At 37.7% G+C, this 20,942-nt stretch overlaps 1 protein-coding gene across 1 annotated transcript in view; it reads right to left on the reverse strand.

The window, feature by feature from the left end:
* The window catches only part of LOC138314964 (DNA mismatch repair protein Mlh1-like), a 103,373-nt gene extending 89,899 nt beyond the window's left edge, over window positions 1–13,474 (reverse strand). The window contains exons 1-2 of the mRNA XM_069255628.1: window positions 13,435–13,474; window positions 9,320–9,408 (exon numbers count right to left, since the gene is read on the reverse strand). The gene's annotated coding sequence lies outside the window, so the exon portion shown is untranslated. The remainder of the gene's footprint in view (window positions 1–9,319; window positions 9,409–13,434) is intronic.
* Window positions 13,475–20,942: the final 7,468 nt, after the last annotated feature.

The following is a 20,942-nucleotide window of genomic DNA, read 5'->3' on the forward strand; positions in this document are numbered from 1 at the left end:
ACATTCCATTCAGAAATCTATGACAAGTAGTGATTTCAAGGATTTACCTCTATTCCCCTATTGGGCCCCGCCCCTCCTGCCCCTGGGGGATCAGAGCCAAAATTTATACAAGTTCTGTTCCCCTTCCCCCAAGGGTGTTTGTGGCCAAATTTGGTTACAATTCATGTAGAGCTCTAGGACAAGTAGAGATTTAAAGGATTTACCTCTATTTCCCCTATTGGGCCCCGCCCCTCCTGCCCCCAGGGGGTCAGAGCCAAAATTTATACAAGTTCTGTTCCCCTTCCCCCAAGGATGTTTGTGGCCAAATTTGGTTACATTCCATTCAGAACTCTATGACAAGTAGCGATTTAAAGGATTTACCTCTATTTCCCCTATTGGGCCCCGCCCCTCCTGCCCCTGGGGGACCAGAGCCAAAATTTATACAAGTTCTGTTCCCCCTCCCCCAAGGATGTTTGTGGTCAAATTTGGTTACATTCCATTCAGAACTCTATGACTAGTAGCGATTTAAAGGATTTACCTCTATTTCCCCTATTGGGCCCCGCCCCTCCTGCCCCCAGGGGACCAGAGTCAAAATTTATACAAGTTCTGTTCCCCTTCCCCCAAGGATGTTTGTGGCTAAATTTGGTTACATTCCATTCAGAGCTCTATGACAAGTAGCGATTTAAAGGATTTACCTCTATTACCCCTATTGGGCCCCGCCCCTCCTGCCCCCGGGGGTTCAGAGCCAAAATTTATACAAGTTCTGTTCCCCCTCCCCCAAGGATGTTTGTGGTCAAATTTGGTTACAATCCATGCAGAACTCTAGGACAAGTAGCGATTTATAGGATTTACCTCTATTTCCCCTATTGGGCCCCGCCCCTCCTGCCCCGGGGGGGGACAGAGCCAAAATTTATACAAGTTCTGTTTCCCCTCCCCCAAGGATGTTTGTGGCCAAATTTGGTTACAATCCATGCAGAACTCTATGACTAGTAGCGATTTAAAGGAAATGTTGACGGACGGACGGACGGACGGACGACGGACGGACGGACGGACGGACGACGGATGCCGCGCCATGACATAAGCTCACCGGCCCTTCGGGCCAGGTGAGCTAAAAATCGTTCAAATTTTGAAGAAAGCATGAAATTTTGCATATGACCTCCTTAGGACATAAGGTTTCAGGAAAAAAATGAACCCAAAAAAACACGGCCCCTGGCGTCTGCCATATTGGTTTTCAAAAATGGTCACCAAAAACACCCTTCTGCGAGCCATATCTTACGTTCTATACCAGCTAGACCCAAACTCTAAACGTCTACACCCATATTTTTGATACAGTCAAACCTGTTTTAAGTGACTTTCCAATGGAAGTTCAAAATAAGGTCGCATGAGACAGGTGGTCGCTTAAGACAGGGTCAATAATGGTAATAATAATTATGTACCAGATGCATGGTTAATCGTAAAATGCTCCATTGGGACACATAATTAAGTCGTTATTTACATGTGAAAATCAAATAATTTATTCTTCGATATATCAAAGTTATATATCAGAATAATCTATATAACAGTGTCTAAAAGAAATAATATCAACTGGAAATATGATGAGGATGAATATAATTACGTACCAGAAGCATGATCAATCGCAAAATGCTTTAATTCACAGAAAATTGGCCGACTGAAGCGTACACTGTAGCTGTTTACAATGACAACAAATGCCAGACTAGATCTGGAATCAGATTTCTGCGGGTCGTTATCAAAAGAAAAAAGTTATATAACCATCAAAAATTATGAAATATCAATGAACAAGTTATTTCTATTATTTAAATATCATGTACGTTTAATAAATGTCTGTAGACAGCAATGAAACAATGTTATGAACGACTGCTTCAATTGCACACGTGTGACACATATGTTGGCAAACAGGTAATTTCCTGGAATTCTATAAAATCATTTCGCAGTGATTTCAATGAAATAATTGGCAATCAAGTTTATACACTTATATTTCATATAACATAGGATAGAATAGCGATTTTATAATCATCATTCTGTCGTAAAACATCGCCTTATCAATCTCTGCAGAGACATAGATTTGCTCAATGCAATTAAAATCTTGTTGACTACGCTTGGCGCGATGCATTGTATCAAGCATCTGATTGACTTAAAAACTGTTCACAACAAAATCACACGAAATCGTGCGAGATTTCATTCCAAAACTTCCTGTTTCAATTTCAAAATAGTCGCTTGAGAAAGGTTATGAACACATTATGGTGTGAATTTTTATGGTCGTTATTCGCGTTAGGCAGGTGGGCGTTGAATACAGGTCATTTATATAGTAAATATCATTGGGAGGAATAATTAAGGTCGCATAAGACAGGAAGTCGCTGAATACAGGGGGTTGTTAAGACAGGTTTGACTGTACATTCTGGTAGTATTAAACTTCATGAAGAAGGACCGCCATTTTGTATTTCAAGATGGCCGCCAACTTTGCGAGCTTTATCTGTACAGAATACATCTAATTGGCTAAGCTAGCTTTAAGCAAATAAACCCTTGCAAATAAAGTGAGAGTATTTATACTTTTGCAGTGTTTGATACACAAATAATTTGATTCTTATTTTAATTTCAACTCTGAGGCCTGATGATGATTATTGCAAAGAAACTTAAAATATTTACAAAGTGTGTCTTAACTCCCCCTCAACCCACTGTTGGTATTAAAACCCAAATTTGATTTATATCATACACAAAGTAGAAAAGTCATTTATGTTTTCAAAATTCCAGTATGCGTCCATGGTAACAGAAAACAAGAGGCCCAGAGGGCCTGTATTGCTCACCTGGTTTGTACTGAATACAGATTCATTATTTCTTTTCTAAAGTGATTTAAAGATTTATCTCTAATTTCCCCATTGAATCCCACTCTTTCTGCACTAGGGGTCAGACCGTCAGAGCCAAAATTTATACAAATTCTGTTCCCATTCCACAGAGGTGTTTCTGGCCAAATTTGGTTTCAACACATGCAAAACTCTATGACTTGAAGTAATTTAAAGGATTTACCATTATTTTACCTATTGACCTAAGAGCCAAAATTTATGTAATTGCTTTTCCCCTTCCACAAGGATGTGTCTGGCCAAATTTGTTAACAATCCATGCGGAACTCTACGACTAGTAGCAATTTAAAGGAAATGTTGACGGACAGACAGACGATGGACGCCGCGCCATGACATAAGCTCACCAGCCCTTTTGGTCAGGTGTGCTTAATACAGAAATAAAATGTAATTTATAGTAGATAGGCACAAATAAGGCACTAGCATAATATAACAGAAAGTTTTATGGAGTTATATCAAACAGATTTGCAGTTGTAGCCCAGAAAAAACATATCAGATAGATGGACATATCCCAATACAATTTCTCTAAAAGGGTAACAACACAGCATGCAGGATGTGAAAGATCATAGTAGAACAAGGACAGGTATTTACAGTAGCAACTTCAGGGACTGGAATTTTCTGCCTACTACGAGACTAGTTTGGGTAGAAAGGTTGTTTACCCTAAAATCCACATCAATCTTTTTCAGTAGCCGGAGGACAGAATCAGAGGAGTGGAGAAGACTTAAATCACTTTCTCAGCTACAAACCTAGGCCTGCTAGGTTCATCATCATGCATGTATGTGACAGCTGTCTGACAGATTCTCAACTGATAGCTCCTATTTATAGAATTTCTTGGAATAATATTACATACATACATCATATATCTAATTACATTAACTAAGCATTTTCCATACTTCCGCAATATTGATAAATAAAATTCTGCAATCTACTTTCTCAACTCAAGCTTTCTTGTTCTAGCTAGTTCAATATGACAAAAATTTGTAAATTAAGACAATAATACAAGTGATCTGAATCTTCAGCAGACATTCATAATTTGAATACAACACTAATAAAATCTATTCTTATCTTCTGGGCCTACCGTGGCCAAGTGGTTAAGATGTCACGACTATACCACAAACCCTCAACCTCTAATTGCGAGTTTGAATCCAATGTGGAGCAGTTGTCAGGTACCGACCAATGGTCAGTGATTTTCTCCAGGTACTCCGGCCTTCCTCAAACAACAAACCTGGCACATCCTTACACGACACTGGCTGTTAACAGAATGTTAAACTAATAAAATCAAAATATCATCTGTTCTTTATAGACACAGAAAAAACCCATCTTAATACGTACATGACTATAGCTAGACTAAAATGATTTTGGGTTGAAATTTCTATTTCCAAATGCAGAAGTTTCTTTTATGATGTTTTCTAAGCCTTCATTTTTAAAATCTTTATTATCTAAAGAAAAAAAAAAAATTCATGAATATATCTGCTGAATCTTCATCGCATCGCATGGGATTCAAACTCATAACTAAGAGGTGGATGACTTGTGCTAATATGTCAGGACATCCTAACCACTCAGCCACTACCGGCCCTCTTTACACAGCTCCACCATAAGAAACAACATATATTTCTTAAGAAGCCAGAACTGAAAGAAACACAGTACGTTGATGTCCTTTGTTGTTGTTAGAGACGTTAGTTATCCTTTTTGAGACCACAACAATACACCCATTACCTTTGTACCATCAACCAATTTATACAAATCTGTTGTTTACTTTATTCAACGCATTCTCCGAGGAGTTGATCGTAGACAGAATTAGGTTTTCAGTCATGCTCAGCCATTTTACACTCACCACATTAAAAACATCACTGACTTAATCTACTGCATTAATGAGGCCATTACAGTGACCTGTTAGACAATAACCAATCTTTGTTAATATACATCAAGTCTGTCCATCTCCCCTCCCCCACTTGTGTGTGCTCCCACCCCCCTAATTATCTACCGATATTACAGTACTCATGGTCAGTGCTTCTAATGGACACGATCACATTATACAGCACAACTACTGTAAATAAGCAGTGGTCCTGTGATAAGGCTAATAGTCTGGAAAACTAAGAAGTATCAGGGAACAGATTTGATTATTGGCTAAGTAAAAGGAATATGAAAGTCCAGAAAAACCCACGCTCCGGACAGTTTGGGCTGGGGACACAAGTGATCAGTTATCACCGGTCCATTGTATATAGTTACGCGCCAATAATATTTTTGAAATTTATGCACCAGAATTGATATGATTGCACTTTTGTTATTTTCTGTACAACGTTAATACAACAGTTATTTGGAATGTTAATTCATCAATGTGAAGAAATGTGTATATCTGTATTTATTCAACATTTCATTAAAATAAAAAAAAATATACAAAATTAATATACAAAATAACTAAAGATCAAACAAAAGCCTTATTTGGCCTGTACCTCTGACTAATTTGGCCTGTACCTCGGACTTATTTGGACTTATTTGGCCTGTACCTCTGACTAATTTGGCCTGTACCTCTGACTAATTTGGCCTGTACCTCTGACTTATTTGGCCTGTACCTCTGACTTATTTGGCCTGTACCTCTGACTAATTTGGCCTGTACCTCAGACTTATTTGGACTTATTTGGCCTGTACCTCTGACTAATTTGGCCTGTACCTCTGACTCATTTGGCCTGTACCTCTGACTAATTTGGCCTGTACCTCTGAATTATTTGACCTGTACCTCTAACTTATTTTGTCTGTACATCTGACTTATTGGCCTGTACCTCTAACTAATTTGGCCTGTACCTCTGACTTATCTGGCCTGTACCTCTGACTTATTTGGCCCGTACCTCTGACTAATTTGGCCTGTACCTCTGACTTATTTGGCCTGTACCTCTGACTTATTTGGCCCGTACCTCTGACTAATTTGGCCTGTACCTCTGACTTATCTGGCCTGTACCTCTGACTTATTTGGCCCGTACCTCTGACTAATTTGGCCTGTACCTCGGACTTGCTTGGCCTGTACCTCGGACTTATTTGACCTGTACTATTTGTTTGTTCTAATTTTCTAAACTGAGCAAATGAAGAGATGAAAAATATATCTGGGGTCTATAAAATGTTTGATTGATTCAAATACACGTAACTGAATTAACAAAATGAGGACAACCTTTAAACTTAAATTGAATCAAAATATCGTCGATATTGGAATTTCAGCTAAACAAATTCGTCAATTATAGTGGCATCATATTTGGGAACAATCCATCATTATAGACAATATTGGATTTTGTCAAAATGTTCATATTGTTTGTTGTCTTTATCCCACACTGACATGTTGTTAAAATTATAATTGTTAAAGGTGTTCTGACACATATCCACTAGCCTAGAGTTGACACTCATGAGGGGCAGTCAATTGTCAAGTGACTGACTGCAGGTTGGACATTTTTATACAGGTACTCCAACTTACCTCCACCTCCTAAATAAACCTGACATGTTTTCAAATAACACTTGTTGTTAGTGAGATGTTCAGTAAAATAAATTCACATACTCTTTATCAGATATCAATGCCATGCTTTTATTTACTGGCAATGTATTAAAAAAATTATCAGATATTTTTTCTGATACTTTACTAACAAGAGGCCCAGAGGGCCTGTATCGCTCACCTGGTTTTTTTTTAGTAATAATCACAAAGACTCTTACAATAAGAAAATTTAGCAAAATTGACTCTAAAATTTGTTCAATTTTGAATCACAACCATATAATGATGCTATAGATACCATACAAATATGCTATGGTTCAGAGAGGATTAAAGTAATTTATATGAAAATAGTAGCCTAATTGATCTTTCTGGCCTCGCGTCAAGGCCCCGGGTGAGTCAGCCTTATCATTTTTACAATTTCAAATCCCCATCCTATAACCATGCTACCATTGCATTATGAGTGCTCTCCCAAGCTTAGTTGCGAAAAAGTCGTTTATATGGAAATAGCCAAATTGACCACCAGCCCCCCCCCCCCCCCCTCAGGCCCCCCGGAGGTCTGCCCCATCATTTGCACAATTTTGAATCCCCATCCTATAAGGATGCTACCATTGCATTATGAGTGTAATCCAATGTTTAGTTGCCGAGCAGAAGTCGTTTATATGGAAATAGTCAAATTGACCACTTTTGACCCCGCCCCTCAGGCCTCCGGGGAGTCAGCCCTATTATTTGCACATTTTGAATCCACACCCTATAAGGATGCTACCATCGCATTATTGGTGCTTTCCCATGCTTAGTTGCAGAGAAGAAGTCATTTATATGGAAATATAGCCCAATTGACCACTTTTGACCCCACCCCTGAGGGCCCCTGGGAGTCAGCCCCATCATTTATACAGTTTTGAATCCCCACCCTATAAGGATGCTACCATTGCATTACGGGTGCTATCCTTTGCTTAGTTTCAGAGAAGAAGTCGTTTATATGGAAATAGCCAAATTGACCCTTTTGATCTATGGAGCCAAATATTAGATCACTATGTCTTTTAACTACTAAAAAGAAGCCATTTCATAATATGATAGCATGTTTGACCCCTGTGGCCTTAAATGAAAATTAAGTTCATTGTTTTGAACAAACTATGTAGCTCTTCATTCCAACATGTTATAAGTTCAACAATATGAACAAATTACATAGGTCTCTGGACTCTTCCTATCAGGTCTGTGCACCTCTTGGGTTTGGAGAAGTTGTTTCAAACGAAAAGTTTGTACCTGATAGACAAGCAACAGGACAACAAATGAATGACCAACAAATTCAGTATTTGTATGTTACAGAGTTATCTGCCCTTGTTGTGACATTATACAAATATTGACTTTTTGTAGGTTAATACGAGGAATTGTTAAACCTGAGAAAGGTGAAACAATTCCTAGGCCTGAGAAAGGTGAAACAATTCCTACTATTAACTTACAAAAAGTCAATAATTGTTTTGTTATATGAAATGATGCCTCTTTAAAAACCAAATTTGATGGAAACATAATGACCATAATTTAAACAACAAGAGGCCCATGGGCCTTAACGGTCACCTGAGTTCAGATACAGAATGAAACAAAGACATGCATATAAACACTATATATTTGCCCATCAGGCCCTTGAAGTCAGTTAGTGATTTTATAAATTTGACTTTTTAATCTATGAAGATTATTTGGTTCCATCAAATTTGTGAATTCAGAAGAAAGATTTTTGAAATGTTATCCATTTTGACCCCTTTTGGCCCCACCCCTCTGGCCCCTGGGGGGTCGGCCAGGACCAATATGGATATGATGTTAAAATGCTATCTCAGGCTAATAATTCTAACCCAGATTGACTAATTTCCTATGAAAACTAAGCAAATAATGTTCCTAAATGTGTTTTTCCTATATAAACTAAAGTAAACTTGATCCCCTCCCCAGGGGCAAACACGAGACCCCAGAGTCATATTATTCACAATTTTTGTAAAGGACTTTAAGACCTTTTTATCTATGAACAGTATTTGATTCTACCAGTTCCAGAATTTCATAAGAAGATTTTTGAAGTTTTAGCCTATTTGACCCGTTTTGGCCCCTCCCTTAAGGCCCCTAGGGATCAGTTATGGAAAATTTGGTAATAAGATTCAATGGCCATCACATAGGGATAATTCTGACTACAATTGACTAATTTCCTATTATAATGACTAAATAATGCTCAAAAATGTGTTTTCCCTATATAAATTACAGTAAACTTAACCCCCTCCCCAGGGGGAAACCGGAGACCCCAAGGTCATATAATTTACAATTTTTGTAGAGGGCCTTGAGACTTTTCTATCTATGAAGAGTATTTGATTTTACCACATCTGTGAGTGGAGAAGAAGATTTTTGAAATTTTAGTCAATTTTACCCCTTTTGGCCCCTCCCACAGCCCCCTGGGGGGGTGGGGGTCATATAATCCACAATTTTGATTGGCCTTATGCCTTAGAAGGTTTCTGTAAAGTTTCATAGAAATTGCTTCAGCGGTTTTTGAGAAGAAGTGGAAAATATAAATTGTTTATGAACACACGACGGACGACGCACGACGACGGACAAAAGACGATAAGAATAGGTCACTTGAGACTTCGTCTCGGGTGACGTAATAAAGAGTGACATGGCTGGACAGGATTTGTGACAAAGTGGCATCTATACAAGTTTCTACCACTAGCCTTCTACATCATTTTTATCTGCCATCATTTTTGGCCTGTACCTAATATGTTATCCCAGGGTCAATATTAGTCACTTGAAGCTCAATATAGATCTTCTAAATGGTTTGCAATATTACTGATTCCTCCGATGACTATTCATAACTTGTAAACTCTGAAATACATGTATTTGTAATACAAAATGAAACCCATGTCTGCCTGAAATTGAGATAGAATTCCATATCACTCTATATGAAGCAATGTCATTGTATGAAAATAAATCATCATTGCCATCAAGAAGAAGTACAAGTAAGACCTACCTCGCTATGGATGGTCCATATATTGTACGTATGTTCTGAATATGTGTAGAGTTGGTTGGAGTTCGAACATCAGCAGTACTCTCGCCATGCTGCAAAAAAATTAGATTTTTTTTAATCATGTGTGCAGTACGTCCCTTGGTTTGTTACCATCCAATCTAGAATTGGTGGTATTTAAAACCCATGACCTTGAATGAAGTTCAATGTCATTTAAATTCAATAAACTTGGTAGCTATTAACTCAAGCATAATAGAGGTCAGATATCAATCTTTAGATGCTTCGATTTATTAAAAGGTTTAAAGAAGCATGACCGCATTTGAAGCAATTTTATTGGTTTGATTTACAAGATTTAACAGCCTGGGTCATTTAAGGACAGCCTCCCATGTGTTCAATGTGTTGTGTAAATACTTGTATGTTTTGGGAGACTGAGGTATATTCGTGTTCAGTGTTCTTGTATAGTGGAACTATTGTCTTTTTTATATTTATAGTGCTATATCACTGGAGCATATTATACTGACAACGGGTGGATGAATCACTTTTATATGTTGTGTCAGGGGACAGAACCCAGAGCGTACCTCACAGGGGCGAGTGCTCAACTTAAGGCCTAAAGTGAGGTGATGTCAAGGGATTCACAAGAAGAAGAAAATCAATTGGGGGAAAAAGAATAAAAGATGGTCCTAAATATAGTTTTACGACCAGGCAATATGGGTAGCAACTATAATTCTATTGCCCTACTTGTGAACAGAAATATTTTCTGAAACACCTTGGAAAATCACCCCACACCCCCATACAGTGATTTTTTAAAGTATGATGTAATTTCATTATCACTGTCAATGAATACCACAAGAATCAATATACATCCATTTCCTGCTTTATTTTACAATTATTCTATATCTAAGAGACAGTATATTCAACTTTCTAATATGCATTCTATGTTAAGAAATTCAACAGTTTCCTGATGTCAAAGGAATACCTCTTTCAATGAATGATATCCGACTACAATAGGAACATAGATGCCACATTATGACAATGACGTTAAGGCAAGACAGAGTGTATATGAAAACCCAGTATACAATAGAACTAAACCCTTAGGTACAACTTAAAGATGCTCCACCACTGACAAATGGTATTTTTTTCTCTATCAAAACAGAAGCAGACAATTTAATATTTTTGTCCAGTTACAAAAGTTACTTACTTTACACCATTACCACCATTGAAAAGTTTGAGCTTCTAATTTTACTTCATTATAAAAATATTAAAAATAATTAATTGCATCCCGAAAAATTTCCGTGGCAGTATGTCATATATGGAATGAAGTACTGATGCACCAAAAGCAGAATGAATTATTTTATATTATTTTTGTATTAATTAGACATATATATAGAGCAATGGAGGGTATTATCGTCGGGTTAAGCATCTCCGGGTTATAGCAAAGTCATGTAACATAGTTGACTTAAAAATGTGATATGGTTGTCTATACCATTATCCGTGTTCGTAACAGGTGCGCACTTTTTCAGCGTTAATCGTGATAATAAGGGAGAATTTATTATTTGCGCTTCCGTTTGAACGGAGGCAGTTATCGTCACATGGAGGCAGTTATCGTCAGTCTTTGTTATTTCACCTATTAAAAGTACATTTTCCCACCTTGTGCCACATATGTGATTCATGTTAATATTGCATATACAATTTGAAGACAATATTGATTATTTACTGGTTCTGGTTTATTGATGACAATTTTAACTGTTACATATATTAAATGTAGTGAAACCACAATTCACCTGACGTATTTTGTTGACAGCGACTTCCTCAGGTAATTAATATATCATATAATGTTATAAATGTTGGCAATGGATTGCTATTTAATGTAGTTCTACATTCACATTTATTAAAAATAAATAAATCATTAAATTTCCAATGAAATGTTGTTAAAAAATATAAGTTAATAATTATATTATGTAAAATCATGTGCTCTGTTAAAGAAACATAGACCATGGTACATATATAGTTCTGATATAAGCTTATATATCCATTCAATGCATTCTGATCATGACTTGAGCAGTATTTTTTTCTTTACAAGATACACTGGTGAATATAAAACTCTGAATTTCCTCGTTTTTGGGTAGTTTTAAGCAACAACTCTGAGTTTTTCAGCGTGTCACGATTATATTCAGTGTGGTCAGGTTATATTCAGAATTGTAACCGAAAACTCAGCGTGTTACATTATATTCAGAGTGAAGACCGAAAACTCAAGAGTGTACTATTAAACTCAGCGTGTCAGATTAAACTCAGCATGTTCGGTTATATTCAGAGTGAAGACCAAAAACTCATTATGTCCAATTATATTCAGCGTGTCAGATTAAACTCGGCATGTTCGGTTATATTCAGAGTGAAGACCGAAAAACTCAGACTGGAAGATTATATTCAGCGTGTTAGATTAAACTCAGCATGTTCGGTTATATATGAAATTCAGTAGTACGGCAAAGATACAGTTAGGCGTTTTTGATGTTCGCCGCCGGATTGGTAGAGGTTTTTGTAGGGAATTTAAACGGAAAAACGGGTAAATAAGCGTGGCCACCATTATTTGGTAACCAAACTCCTTAATCAAAAACTGTTTCATTGCACAAGCCTTTGGGCATAAAATATAATGGAGCTAATCGATTTCATTCTAAATCGAAGTAATTTTTTGTAGGTTGGTTGTATTTTGTCAGCACTTTCGTTTCCCCCTTTTTAGTTTCGTTTATACAACGTGTTTTTATTTTTTTTGTTTATAATAATTAACGAAAAAACTAATAAGCCATCTCTTTGTGATTTTTGTCAACCATACCGAACACTTATTGTTACATCATGGTACATGGGTTTATGGGGGCCATAGTACACGTTAAAAGTCTTGTATATAATATAAGTATTTGATTAATTGCGATTTCCTTCGTTTTTTACTTTTTGTTTTTTTGCACTCTGTGGTACAAATGATTATAAAGGTTTACGGGGGGAACGGGTAAGGTCGACATGTACACAACTACCACAGTTGGTCATGGTGAAAAAAAAACATCGGTCTAATTTCAACACGGAATAATTTCGAAGTCTCGATGTATCGAAGTTTTTTTTCTGACGGTCCCTTGAACTTTCGTACATCGAGGTTTTGAATGTATTCAGAGTGAAGACCGAAAAATCAGCATGTCCGATTATATTCTAGATGCGTCAGATTAAATCAAGGATGATCGGTTTTATTCAGGTAAAACGCTTATTAATATTCCACAGTCAAGAACTAATTAGTCTATAAGAAAAGCTTTTTTTCTGTTCCTACCAATGGATATGTGGAACTCACTTGACAGTTCCATTAGAGACTCTGTTTTCAATTTCTTCTTTTAAATGTAAAATGAAAATTGTTCATGATATGATTGTTTCAGAAGTCTTCATGGATTCCCTCTCACAAGACTACACTTAAACATAATCCTTTGCAACTTAGAAATTTTAAAAGTGACCTTTCATTTTGATAAACATTCTGATCACCTGATTGATAACTCATCCTGTGTATGTGGTGCATCCAGTGAAGATTTAGTTCATTTTTTCTTTCAATGTCCATTGTATAATGATTCAAGGCACCACATTTTATCCATCTACAATTTATTAGGTTATGTAAATCTACAATGCCTACTGTGTGGCATCCGTAATGTACATGTACCTGATCAAATAAATACACTTATTCTTTCTCATGTAAATTTATATATTAAATCCTCAAAACGTTTTTCTATGTACAAATAATTTGAAGTATATATAATACTAAGTAGTAGTAATTCAGTTACATTCACTTACTATGATATTATAGCAATTAAGTCATTATTATACTATAATAAATTTATATAACATTCTAGTATGAATGGAAACGAATGAATGAGCGTGAATGAGTAGTTCTATATAAAAAAATATTGAAACATATATTTCTTCATTTAAGGCTTGTTGGAAATGTGTTTTGCATTCACTCTATTAATTACATGTATCAACTTCTGCTGGTAGAAATAATGCATAGAATACTTTTTCCTGAGTTCAATACCAAACCAAGAGTGATCTCTTCAAACCACATGACTAGATAAATGGGGAATTATTTAATGCTGACTTACCTTCTTTAAAGTGAATCCCACCTTACTGTTATGTACAGCATACCTGAAATATAAGGTGACATGACTTAGTGATATCATCTTCTCAAATGAAGTAGCAAAAGTTAATTCTACTCACATCATGTAAGAGAGAAAAGATTGGCAGACACTTTCCCTTCAATCTTACCTGCTAACAACCTCTATGACTTTAGCATGCTCCTCTGAAGGACTTTTTAGGGCTTTCCGTCTTGTGCTAATGTTGTAAAATAAATCTTCAACCTAGAAAGTGAAGAAAGACCAACAGTCAGTCACTCATGGGTTATAATATTGATAGATTTTTTTTTTTATGTATCTAACACCTATTGAAGAAAGTTTTGTATGTACAGAAAAAAACCCTGTATACAAACCACCTGCTTATAAGACCACTTTCTTGAGATAAATTTTAACACAATTTGACCATGTATAACTACTTGGCTATGAAAGGAAGAAAGGAAAAGTTCCATCATAGGCTTCATTATACATGTGTATATGTCTCAATTAAATCAACTTAAAAGTTTGAAGATGTGAATAACCTTTAAAATATTCTAATATGAACTGTATATTGACCTCAAGTTAATAAGGTCTATGAGAGAGTAGTGTTTGGAGAGCTATCATCACATCATTCCTATATCATCATCTCCAAAAGACCAGGAAAATTTAACAGAAAATAGAACTGATCTTTTACCGTAATCTGAGTTCCAACGTTACCAGCACAAGGTTTGACGGGTTCTTTTAATTTTCCATCTATAAATTGCCCTCTGTAAACAATGCAGCAAAAATGATTACAAAACAGAAAACAGTTTTACCACGAACAATGAAACTTAAACCAGATGTATATCTTGCTTGTACTATAACATACTTATTCTAGCACCAATGTGACAAAATTTCAATAATGATTCATTAGTGCAGTTATAAGAAAGTGCGATTCAGTCTATGATTCTGGTTCAATACCGGAAATAACCTAGCTTTCACAAAATTCAGCACTGTACATGAATTAGTGCTTCAAAACCAACACGAAAAGTGTAAAATTAAAACTACCACAAATTTAAGTATGTTTATAGTGTTATAATAGACCTGCAAGACTAACATTTCACAATTCAGTGCAAAGTTGATACAGTTTGCATTAGAACAAATATCTATTGAATACATTTTTTAAAATAGTAACTTCAAAACCATTAAATCAATTATACAAGGTCATATCTTTACACCAGGTAAGTCAGGACGGATGCAGGGCAAAAGGTGATTGTGTAATAAGTCAACTGAGACTTTAATTTGTCTCAGGTGGCCAAAACAACCAGAATAATTAACCTTAGGATAACCTCACTTGCAGAAAAGACAAGTCTCAGCCACCTATAAAATTCTTACCTGTATGCACATTTAGAATCAGCTGTCCGTGTCGTTATGGTGACATGAGCCACATGACTTATACTTGCTAAAGCTTCTCCTCTAAATCCATAGGTCGCGATGTTGTTCAGGTCATCAAATGGTCATCAAATGTATTTAGTTTACTTGTAGTAAACCTCTCGCACACACAATTTCCATATCTTCTTTCTGTACAAATTTAAGTTAATATAGCAGCACATATGAGATACCTGTCATACTTATTTATTTGTGAAATAAAACCCAACCATTTCATGTTTTTTGGGTTTATTTTTACACATTCTCTGCATTTACAGATTTTTATATCAGAATCTTCACTGCAATATTGCAAAATGTCCACGTGATACAGCCTTATTTTTGCACAAATCAAAAAAAAAAAAGTTGCAATGAATCTGATCCATGAACCAACTTTGTACATTAGACCTACCCTGATGCCTGTTCCATTGTCCTGTATCTGTAAGAGCTTTAGTCCTCCCTGTTTTACAGTTACCTGGATACTGGTTGCTTTGGCATCCAGACTGATTGAAAAAAATACAAAATTTAATCAAGCTCAAAATGAACTTTACTTTCCTTTACTTTATATTTACGATTGTTTTATTCATTTGTATTCCTGTCTTCCTGACATACACTCCTATCTCACTGACATACACTCCTGTCTCACTGACACACACTCCTGTCTCACTGACATACACTCCTGTCTTATTGACATACATCCTGTCTTACTGACATACATACACTCCTGTCTTACTGACATACACTCCTGTACTCACTGACATACACTCCTGTCTTACTGACATACACCCCTGTCTCACTGACTGTACATACACTCCTGTCTTACTGACATACACTCTTGTCTTACTGACATACACTCCTGTCTCACTGACATACACTCCTGTCTCACTGACATACACTCCTGTCTTATTGACATACACTCCTGTCTTACTGACATACACTCCTGTCTTATTGACATACACTCCTGTCATACTAACATACTTTCCTGTCTCACTGACATACACTCCTGTCTTACTGAACATAAACCCTCTGTCTCACTGACATATACTCCTGCCATACTGACTTTATACCTCCTGTCTTACACTGACATATACTCCTGTCTTACTGACAAACTTGTTCCTGTCTCACTGACATACACTCCTGTCTTACTGACATAACAACACCTGTCTCACTGACAGTACTATACACTCCTGTCTTACTGACATACACTCCCTTTCCTCACTGACTGTCTTCCTGACATACACTCCTGTCTCCACTGACATACACTCCTTTATTCACTGACATGACACTCCTGTCTCACTGACACAACACTCCTGTCTCACTGACATACACCTCCTGTCTTATTGACACACACTCCTGTCTCACTGACACACACTCCTGTACTCACTGACATACACTCCAGTCTTACTTGACATACACTCCTGTCGTCACTGACACACACTCCTGTCTCACTGACATACACTCCAGTCATATTGACATACACTACTGTACATTACTGACATACACTCCTGGTCTTAATGACATACACTCCTGTCATACTGACACTACTTTCCTGTCTCACACTGACATATACACCTGTCCTTACTGACGAATACCCTCTTTCCCTGACATATACTACCTGCCATACTGAACATATACTGCCCTGTTCATACTAACATATACCCTGTCTTATTGACATACACTCCTGTCACAACTGACATACACTCCTGTCCTTACTGACAGACACCCCTGTCCTCACTGACTGTACATACACTCCTGTCTTACTGACATACTCTCTTAGTCTTACTGACATACACTCCCTGTCACACTGACATACACTTCGCACACACTCCTGTCTCACAGGAACATACACCTCCTGTCTTATTGACATACACTCCTGTCCTACTGTACACTCCTAGTGCATACTGACATACACTCCTGTCTCACTGACATACACTCCTGTCCTGACATACACCCCTGTTCTCACTGACTGACATACACCCCTGTCTTACTGACATACACTCCTGTCATCCTGACATACACTCCTGTCTCACTGACATAAACACTCCTGTCTCACTGACATACACTCCTGTCTACTGAACATACACTCCTGTCTCACTGAACATACACTCCTGTCCATTAATGACATACAGCTCCTGGTATTCATACTGACATACAACTCCTGTCTCACTGACATACACTCCTGTCTCACTGACATACACTCCTCTCACTGATACACACTCCTGACTCTTACTGACATACACTCCTGTCTCACTGAAATACACTCCAGTCTTACTGACATACACTCCTGTCTCACTGACATACTGACTCCTGTCATTCCTGTCTTCACTGACATACACTCCTGTCTTACTGACATACACTCAGTCTGTTAATACTGACATTACACTCCTGTCTTACTGACATAGTACTCCTGTCATACTAACATATACTGACTTATTTACACACTCCCTGTCTCACTGACATACACTCCTGTTTACTGACATACTGTCACTTACTGACATACACTCCTGTCATACTGACATACTTTCCTGTCTCACTGACATACACTCCTGTCTTACTGACATACACCCCTGTCTCACTGACTGTACATACACTCCTGTCTTATACTGACATACACTCCTGTCTTACTGACATACACTCCTTGTCTTACTGACATACACTCCTGTCTTACTAGACATACACTCTTGTCTTACTGACATACATGACTTACTGACATACACTCCTGTCTACACTCCTGTCTTATTGACATACACTCCTGTCTTACTGACATACACTCCTGTCTCACTGACATATACACTCCTGTCACACTGACATACACTCCTGTCATACTGACATCACTCCTGTCTTACTGACATACTTTCCTGTCTCACTGACATACACTCCTGTCTAACTGACATAACCCACCTGTCTCACTGACAATACACTCCTGTCATACTGACATACACCTCCTTCCACTCACTGACATACACTCCTGTCTTACTGACATACACTCTATCTGTCTCTACTGACAATACACTCCTGTTTCAATGACATACACTCCTGTCATACTGACAACACTCCTGTAGACTCACTGACATACACTCCTGTCTCACTGACATAACACTCCTGTCATAACTGACATACACTCCTGTCTCACTGACATACACTCCTGTCTCACTGACATACACTCCGTCTCACTGACATACACTCCTGTCATACTGACATACACTCCTGTCTCATTGACATAACACTCCTGTCTTACTGACATACACTCCTGTCTTATGACATACACTCCTGTCTCAACTGACAAACTCTCCTTGTCTCACTGTCACTACACTCCTGTCTCACTGACATACACCTCCTGTCTCACTGACATACACTCCTGTCTCACTGACATACACCCCTGTCTTACTGACATACACTCCTGTCTTCTGTACTGACATACACTCCTGTCTTACTGACATAAACTCTGTCTTACTGACATACACCCTGTCTTACTGACTGTACATACACTCCTGTCTTATACATGATATACACTCCTGTCTCACCGATATACAACTCTTGTCTATACTGACATACACTCTTGTCTAACTGACAAACACTCCTGTCTCACAAACATACACTCCTGTCTTACTGACATAACACTCCTGTCTCACTGACATACACTCCTGTCTCACTGACAAACACTCCTGCATTATTGACATACACTCCTGTCTCACTGACATACACTCCTGCATTATTGACCATTCACTCCTGTCTCTTCTGACATACACTCCTGTCTCACTGACATACACTCCTGCATTATTGACATAAATCCTGTCTCACTGACATACACTCCTATCTTACAGACATTCACTCCTATCTCACTGACATACACTCCTGTCTCACTGGCATACACTCCTGCATTATTGACATACATTCCTGTCTCACTGACATACACTCCTGTCTCACAGACATACACTCCTGTCTCACTGACATACATCCTGACATTCACTCCTGTCTCACTGACATACACTTAAAAACGCATTATTGAACATTCACTCCTGTCTCACTGAACATACACTCCTGCATTATCGACATTCACTCCTGTCTCACTGACATACACTTCCCTCTTACTAACATAAGCTTATTCTGTATTTGCATATTAAACAAGTTATTCTTCCTTATGGTAAGTGAAAATATAAGGATGACACTATTTGCAAGCGTACTAATACTTTTGTAGAACATGACAGAAAAGTTGTCCCAACATTGGTAACGAACGACGTCCTCGATGGATATCCTACAGCACGCAAGGGAGCTAACTGGATGGTGAATCAAAGATGGAATCATCTAGCAGACAAAAATCACCAAGTGTTTCCATATACCAATTTTCCTCATTTCCTTCAAAAGCATTAAGCTGCGCCTTTGCGACTATACCTCCCCAGCTGCTCTATCCGGATTCACAACTACCGACGTGTCCAATTTACTTAAATTACCCTGTAAATGGCCTTGTTGGTTTCCATCATTCATCTATAATATTTAAATTTTCTATTTGATAATATGGGAAGAGTTTTGTCGCAGTGTTTGTGGCCAAATTTGGTTACAATCCATGTAGAACTCTATGACAAGTAGCGATTTAAAGGATTTACCTATATTTCCCTTATTGGGCCCCGCCCCTCCTGCCCCCGGGGTGTCAGAGCCAAAATTTATACAGGTTCTGTTCCCCCTCCCCCAAGGATGTTTGTGGCCAAATTTGGTTACAATCCATGCAGAACTCTATGACTAGTAGCGATTTAAAGGAAATGTTGACGGACAGACGGACGGACGGACGACGGACGGGACGGACGACGGACAGACGGACGACGGACGACGGACGCCGCGCCATGACATAAGCTCACCGGCCCTTCGAGCCAGGTGAGCTAAAAACGGAACGTGAATTCAAGCGGGCGGAATGCAAGTAAAAGTTAAGGCAGATCAAGCGTTTTGGGGACTTTGCAATTCGTTTTTTCTATTTACCGGGCGGATCGCTTTCATCATGAAGTTTTGTCTGGGTCATGAAAGTTTATGTTAGGAGATGTAAATATTTGTTTTAAATGGATTTTACGGCTGATTTTGTCAAAAAAATTGTTGATTTATGAAAAAGAGGTAGGTATTTGACATTGATGACGATTTAGATATGATTTAAACGTTTTATATTGTCACAATCCAAACTTTGAAAATGTTACCCTCAGCATCGGGTAAATGGCCTATCGGAAGTTAGAGGTTAGACACGACGTAATGTTCCAAAAGTGTCTCGTCGTGCTATACCTCTAACATTGTTGGAGTACTGTATACATGTACTTCTGCTGGGTTTTTTCAACTTATCTGCCAATACACAGGCCATCTAGGTTTTACTTGGGTGATATGATGATACTTTGACTTGCATTTTAACACGTTTTAGTTATATTTAACACGGAAACTGTTAAGGCTGTAGTACACTTGGCCTCAATATATACAGTCTGTCCACAGGCGTCTGCATTTGGTTTTGGAAAAATACAATGTCCTAACCCTACTATATGAACATATATATATATAGTAGGGGTAGGTTATTATATTTTTATCAAACCAGAAGCAGACGCCTGTGGTCTGTCAAACTGACAAGTCAATCAAGTGTGCAAAGATGAAACATTATGAACCCAACTTCGATTAGAATTAATCATATTAACCTATGACATTTACTCTTAAGATCGATATTCGAACCCACGGCGGAAGTTACCTGTAGTTCTTGAGTATTGGTTGTTAAGCTGATAAATCCAGCCTACCTAACGTCACGTGCGTTTAGTGCAATATTGACAGAATGCACGTGCATTTATTTTCACAACAGACGATTCGCGGGAATTTTCCTACAACTTTATTTATCTCCTTGAAAGAAGAGTTCCAGCCATTTGTAAACTTCCGTCGGCGGAGTTATCTCCTTGGAGACGTAAGTTTTAAAAAAATAGTTCACAAATTCCTTTATTTCACAACTAAACTAAAAAAAATATCGTTGTGGTAATTTTAATATGCTTTGAAAAATACTGATTCGATTGCAATCAGTACTATTGATGATCAAACTGTTAACAAGGAATAATTACCATTAATATCATGAACTATTTTACTGCGCT

This window comes from Argopecten irradians, chromosome 2 (genome assembly GCF_041381155.1).
Source record: "Argopecten irradians isolate NY chromosome 2, Ai_NY, whole genome shotgun sequence".
In the NCBI taxonomy this organism is placed as follows: Eukaryota; Metazoa; Mollusca; class Bivalvia; order Pectinida; family Pectinidae; genus Argopecten; species Argopecten irradians.